This window comes from Theropithecus gelada, chromosome 15 (assembly GCF_003255815.1).
Source record: "Theropithecus gelada isolate Dixy chromosome 15, Tgel_1.0, whole genome shotgun sequence".
Classification (NCBI taxonomy): domain Eukaryota; kingdom Metazoa; phylum Chordata; class Mammalia; order Primates; family Cercopithecidae; genus Theropithecus; species Theropithecus gelada.
Genome location: NC_037683.1, coordinates 111,254,014 through 111,261,265, shown reverse-complemented (window position 1 = coordinate 111,261,265; position 7,252 = coordinate 111,254,014).

Genomic DNA, 7,252 nt, shown 5'->3' with positions numbered 1-7,252 from the left:
CTAACGTAGGGATCCGAGCGACGGACTGATGTCGCTCTCCTTCCAGGAGGCTGTTCACTCTCTGAGGGCGGGGGTGTCTATTCTGCTCACTCTGTTATCCCAAGGTGTTCTTAGCATGGCACCCAGGAGAGTGTAGGCCCTCAGGAAATATTTGTCAAATGGTGACTGAGGTGGAGAGAGCGAGCGAGGGCAATGAGGCGGCCGCTTGTGACGGCTGTAAGAGCTCGGAGGGAGTGGATTGTGCCGACTCAGTCGTGCACCTTTGTCCCCTGGGAAACGGCTGGCTCTGGCCTTGCACCTAGTGGGGGCTTCATAAATACTGGCAGGATTGAATTGACCTGAGTCGACGCACCCACCAGCTCCACTGGGAAATGTGTCTGGAGCTAGCACTTACTGAGCACGTCACTATGTCATCAGGCCGAATGCTTCTCATGTGTTCGCCCATTTAATCCTGAAGATGCCATGAGATGGGCATTGCTGTTCAATTTTTATAAACAAAGGAACCAGTCAAGGGCCCTGTGGAAGACAGATGGCACACTCCGGATGATTTCAGGAGAATTTCACGAAGGAACCCTTGACAAAGCTGTGGACGGGGGATGGGGAAGAATGGCATAAGGGGCTGCGATGCCTCAGGGCTCGTAGGGACTGCTGGGGGCTTCACTGCTACCCCTAGGCTTGAAGTTTTGCCAGAACCCCAGATAGAGAGGGCAGGGTGGAGGGGCTGCCTGTCAGGAGCCAAGATGGCCGGCTGTGGCCAGCCCAAGGCACCCCGAGAGCACCAGAATGAAGTGTCCAGACTCACTTTCCTCCATCCCTCTGAGGCTGTGCATTGGCTGAACCCAGCTGGCAGCCCTGGGGCAGGGAAACCCTTGATGCCATCCTGTGGTCAGCCTCCCAGGACCTCGAGCAGGTGGAGAAGGATGGAAAATGGAGCTGAAGGTGCAAACAACCAGCACAAGTCCCAGAGCACAGTCCTCAGAGCCACCGCCCCTCTCCAAGGCCCGTCAAGAGCCACCTCCACAGTCCTCCAAGAGGACTGCTGTCCACGTACCGCCTTCTTGGAACAGAAACAGAGAAGTCAGAGTTCTTCTCCATGCAAGTACTGATGAGTGGGTGTGCGGAGACTGAGTCATCGGCTGGAGCAGGAATGGGTGGGCAGTGATGCTGGGGAAGGAAGTGCAGAGAGGACATGTCGGGTGGTCACCAGCCCAGCAACTGCCCATCACATGTGCCTCAGCACATCCAGCCTAAGGGCGGGAGGCACAGTCGACCCGGACCTTGTCAGTCCTCAGGCTGGAGGCGATTGAAATCCAGCCACTTTGATGGCGACTGCTATGGCCCTGGCCCCATACTGTAGAGCAGATCATCTGAGAACAGGAGAACTCACCCAATGTCCATTTCACCTCGAATAAAATCTGCAGGCTGTGGTGGTGCTTACCCTCAACAGTCAGCTGGGGCACTTCTCCGGTGACACTCCCCATGTCCTTCGACTTCCTCGGTGGCTCAGTGTCTAAAATGAGGGAGCGAGAACATGGACATCCCGACGCTTGTGTGATTGTAACGACTGTCTGCAAAGCACTTCAATGTTCCCAGATGGAAAGATGCCCCGGAAGTAGAAGGAGCTATTATTGTCCCTTCTGAGCATTCTTTCCAGCATCTTCTTTCTATCCTCAACTGTGGCTTTTTAGACGAGCAGACATCTGCCAAAAGCCGTGAACCCAGAGACACTGATTCTACCAGACGGCACAGTGGGACAGTCACGCCTCCAACTCTCTCTTTTTCTTCTATTTTTTTTGAGACAGAGTTTCGCTCTTGTTGCCCAGGCTGGAGTGCAGTGGCGCGAGCTCGGTTCACCACAACCTCCACCTCCTGGGTTCAAGCGCTTCTCCTGCCTCAGCCTCCCGAGTAGCTGGGATTACAGGCATGCGCCACCATATACAGCTAATTTTTGTATTTTTGGTAGAGACAGGGTTTCTCCTCGTTGGTCAGGCTTGTCTCAAACTCCCGACCTCAGGTGATCTGCCCGCCTCAGCCTCCCAAAGTGCTGGGATTACTGTCATGAGCCACCATGCCCGGCCCCTGACTTTCTTAATAATTAAATCCAACTTCTTGCTGGACAGACTTTTTTGCTGTAGTGCCACAGGCTGCTTGAAATTCTCACTTTGCTGTCTAATTTGTGTAAACTTAACATCAATCAGTTTTTGCCCTGTACTTGGCCCCTACTCCCACTGTAGTAAAATATTTGATGACTATTTTTCATGGAAATATTGAAGAAACATATATTCTCAGACAAGAAACATCAAATGTGGCTATTGCTTATATACCACTCAATATGCAACTCAGACTGGTTGAAATTTAGATCAAATGGTAACATCCAGAAGAAGATAGGACCACAGAGTTAAGGAGGGCTGTAGCAGGCTGAATATGGTGCCACTGCCCACAGTGTCCACCCAGAATCCTGGATGGTGGCCTTATTTGGGAAATGGGGTCTTTGCAGATGTAATCAAGTGAAGGCTGTGGCCGGGCGCGGTGGCTCACGCCTGTAATCCCAGCACTTTGGGAGGCCAAGACGGGCGGATCACGAGGTCAGGAGATCGAGACCATCCTGGCTCACACGGTGAAACCCCATCTCTACTAAAAATACAAAAAATTAGCCGGGCGAGGTGGCGGACACCTGTAGTCCCAGCTACTTGGGAGGCTGAGGCAGGAGAATGGTGTGAACCCGGGAGGCGGAGCTTGCAGTGAGCCGAGATCCGGCCACTGCACTCCAGCCTGGCGACAGAGCGAGACTCCGTCTCTAAAAAATAAATAAATAAAAAGTGAAGGCTGTTGCCATGTGGTCATCTTGAATTACCCAGGTGAGCCCTAAACCCAATGACAAGTGTCCTCACGAGGGAAAGGCAGGGAGAGGTTTGAAACACACAGAGCGAAGGCGATGTGGAGGTGGGACAGAGACCAGCGAAGGAGCGACATGCTGAGGAGCGCCCGGAGCTGGAGGAGGCAGGAGAGGACTCGTCCGGAGCCGTCAGAGGAAGGACAGCCCTGCCACCACCCTCATTTCGACTCGGCTTCCAGAACCACAGCAGGACACAGTTCCGTGGCCATGAACCACCCGATTTGTGGTGCTTGGTCACGGCAGCCACAGGAAATGACGACAGGAACGACTCACATCCCCTGGCTGAATTCCTTTATTTTGCAGATGAGAAAAATAACAGCATTCGCAAGCGACACACAGTTTATGAAATGTCGTCACAGAGTGATCTCGTTCGGTCTTCACAGCAGTTCTGCGAGGTGGTCGTTTCTGCCTGTTGTAAAGGAAAACTGAGGCAAACTACAGTTAACAGAGTTTAACTGAGCAAAGAATGATTTGGGAATCGGGCAGCCCTGATCAGAACAGGTTCAGAGCGTCTCTGGTGCTGCCTTGTGGTGAGAGAGGCTTTACGGGCAGAGAACGGAAAGTGAGGCACAGAAAACAGCCAGACTGGTTACAGTTCTGCGTTGGCCGCACTCGAACACAGTCTGAAGCATCGGCCGCCTGTGAGTGGTTGAAGTACAGCTACTTGCCACAAGAGTAGGTTACAGCCCCTTCCACATCCCGTTAGGGGACAATTCCCTCTGTGCAGAGAAACCTTCAGCCACACAGGTCCCAAATGTAACATAACATTTGTTATCTTAAAATGAGTAAGGAGGCAGCTGTAGGCTAAATTTAACATGCCCGGGAGGAGGGAACTGAAGCTCAAACATGAAGCAGCAGTAGATGGGTCTGCAGATTTCATGCTTCTTCCACCAGATCTCTGCCTGTGGCTCAGAGAGGTGCGGCAGCCAGCCACCTCACGCAGCTGCTGAGAAACAGGCTTGGGTACAGGTCTTTTTTTTCTCCCCACTTTTGCTCCAGATCTCTACCCAGGTATACCGGGCTGCATCTCAAGGTCAGAACCATTGAATAATAAAGAGGTTGGTTCAGCAGATGACCTCAAAACTCAAAACCTACATCCCGAAGCAAAAGAAAAACTTATGTCTCCAAAAAGAGGTGTAGTTAGCTGCAGGTTGAGTGAGCAGCACATGCTGTGCGTTCGCTTTAAGATTCTCCAAACACTCAGAAAGCCAAGCTAATCCTCAGTGCTCCATGCCCATCTGGGGTGGGGACCCTCCACTCCAGGCTGCCTTACTGATGTGCGGCAAGGGGCACCCCATGAAAGTCCCAGCAGCTCTAAAGGTAATGAGCAAATAATCCAGTTGAGCAAGTAATCAAAGAACAATAACCATTGTTCTTGTGACAGAACCCCCCCAGTTTGTAATTAGTGAGCTTAAATTAGTTTAAATTCACTTCATTTGGAAGGTTTTTGCCTCTGAGGCAGGCCAGGGCTCTCTTTCAGAGGCCAATTAGATTAAATTAGAAGTGGCACATTAGCTGGGGAGACGTCATTCATTCTGGGGTTTTGCAGCCTTAATTATGATGCAGACACAGCTGGAGTCGGCCTTTGGAGCGCTTTCTTGCTTCAGCAGGCACTGGAGGCGACTGGATGCCTGGGAGAGGTGCTTTCAGTGGCGTGTGTGGCCAACCAAGCCACCCAAGGTTACTTTGTCACCAGATTCTGCTCTTGGCCCATTGCCCCAGCTGCTGTGGGAGAGTCACAGAAGTCAGGGACCCTAACAAGATCTTGCTTTTTCAAAGCAGCTTCATCACGGTGCCATTAACAGACCAGAAACTGCACACACTGAAAATACACACTTTGGTACGTTTTCACATGTCTATACCCGTGGAACTACCACCACAATCAGAATAATAAGTCTATTGAAGGAAATCAAAATATTGCACTCCAAAATATACTTTTTGGCATATCTTAAGATGGCTATTCAAAAGGGCTAGAAATCTAAGACTAGCTGAAAAGCTGTCTTGTTGGGGGAGGTTTGCATGTGTAGAGACTACCTTTGTGGGCCAGGCCTCCTCTTCTGCCCCGCCATTAGCTGATTTGCCATCTTTTTTATTCTTTCTTTTTTTTTTGAGATGGAGTCTCGCTCTGTTGCCCAGGCTGAAGTGCAGTGGCGTGACCTTGGCTCACCGCAACCTCCGCCTCCTGGGTTCAAGCCATTCTCCTGTCTCAAGCCTTCCAAGTAGCTAGGACTAGAGGTGTGTACCACCACGCCCAGCTATTTTTTTTGTATTTTTGTATTTTTAGTAGAGACGAGGTTTCACCATGTGGGCCAGGCTGCTCTCAAACTCCTGGCCGCAGGTGATCCACACCCCTCAGCCTCCCAAAGTGCCGAGATTACAGGCGTGAGCCACCGCACCTGGCCCCCGCTGATTTGCCATCTTAACTCACCATGGGCCGCCCTCAGATCCCCGTTCTCTCTGTATCCTCGAGGAGATGCGCACGCTTCTGCACCCACGGGGGTTGGGTCATCATTCTGTGATTTTCCCTCCATGCACATTGATAAATTTGTATGCTGTTTCTAGTATTAGTCTGCCTTTTGTAAATTGAGTTTTCAGCAAGTTTTTAGAGGATGCAGGGAGCTTTTCCCTTGGTCCCTGCAATATCCAGTGCCCCAGAAATTTCCTCGTGTAATTTTGCCATCTCTCCCTCCACCCCTTCCCTCTCACGCAGACTCAGGCAAAAACTGGTCTGCTTTTGTCATCACAGACTAGTTTGTATTTTCTAGGATTTTATAAAAATGGAATCATACTACACGTCCTCTTTTTTGGCCCTTTCGCAAAGCATAATTGAGATTTATCTATGTTGTTCTGAGTTATCAATAGCTATTTCCTTTTTATTGCTAAGTAGCATTCTATCATCCAGATATACTACAGTCTGTTTATGTTTATTTTGAGAACTTTGGACCTTTTCTAGGTTGGGGTTATTTCAAATAAAGCTGCAGCAGACATTTGTATACATGTTTTTGTGTGGACATATGCTTTCATTTCTTTTGGGAAAATCCCGAGTAGTGGAATGGCTCGCCATAGGCTGCTACATGGTGAACGTTTTCAGAAACTGCCAAACTTATCCAAAGCCATGAGAGCATTTTACATTCCCATTAGCCTGGGACCATTGTTACAGGTTCCCAGGGGATCTGTATCTTCCCAACACCTAGTACGATTAGTCATTTAATTTTAGCCATTCTACGGGAACCTGGGAGGCGGAGCTTGCAGTGAGCTGAGATCCGGCCACTGCACTCCAGCCTGGGCGACAGAGCGAGACTCCTTCTCAAAAAAAAAAAAAATTTTAACTATTCTAATAGGTATTAACTAAGGTTACCCTAAAGCTGCTTCCATACATAGTTAAGTTGGGCCTTAATGTTCCTCTGTACATAGTGAACTATAACTTAACCGGATGCGTAAACAGACTATAACCTACTCTTGTGCCAATCATCAAATTGCACTCAATTTTCTTTTCCTATCATTCCTCTCCAATCATGTGGCAGCCACCAGCATTATTCTGACCTATTCTGGCTCAGGAGGCCACTCAGTTCATGAATCATTCTTTGCTCAATTAAACTCTGTTAAATTTAATGTCTTAAGTTTTTCTTTTAACCGTTCGTAGTGGTTTCTCTTTTTTTTTTTTTTTTTTTTTGAGACGGAGTCTCGCTCTGTGGCCCAGGCTAGAGTGCAGTGGCCGGATCTCAGCTCACTGCAAGCTCCGCCTCCCAGGTTCACCCCATTCTCCTGCCTCAGTTTCCCGAGCAGCTGGGACTACAGGCGCCGCCACCACGCCCGGCTAATTTTTTGTATTTTAGTAGAGACGGGGTTTTACTGTGTTAGCCAGGATGGTCTTGATCGCCTGACTTCGTGATCCACCCAACTTGGTCTCCCAAAGTGCTGGGATTACAGGCTGAGCCACCGCGCCTGGCCAGTGGTTTCTCATTATGATTTTTGTGTGTGTGTGTGAGATAGTGTCTCACTCTGTCACCCAGGGTGGAGTGTCATGGTGCAATCATGGGCTCGACCTCTTGGGCTCAAGTGATCCTCCCACCTCGACTTCCCAAAGTGCTGGGATTACAGGCAAGACCCACTGTATCCAGCCTCTCATTGTGATTTTAATTTGCATTTCTACAATGACAACAATGTTAAGCCTATTTTCCTGTGCTTGTTTGCCAGCTATGTAGCTTCCTTGGTGAAGGGTTCATTCAAATATTTTGCCCATTTAAAAAAATTGGGTTGGTTGTTTTCTCACTGAGTTTTGAAAGTTCTTTACATATTCTGCATACAAGTCTTTTATCAAATATATGGTTTATAAATATTTCCTCTCATTCTGTG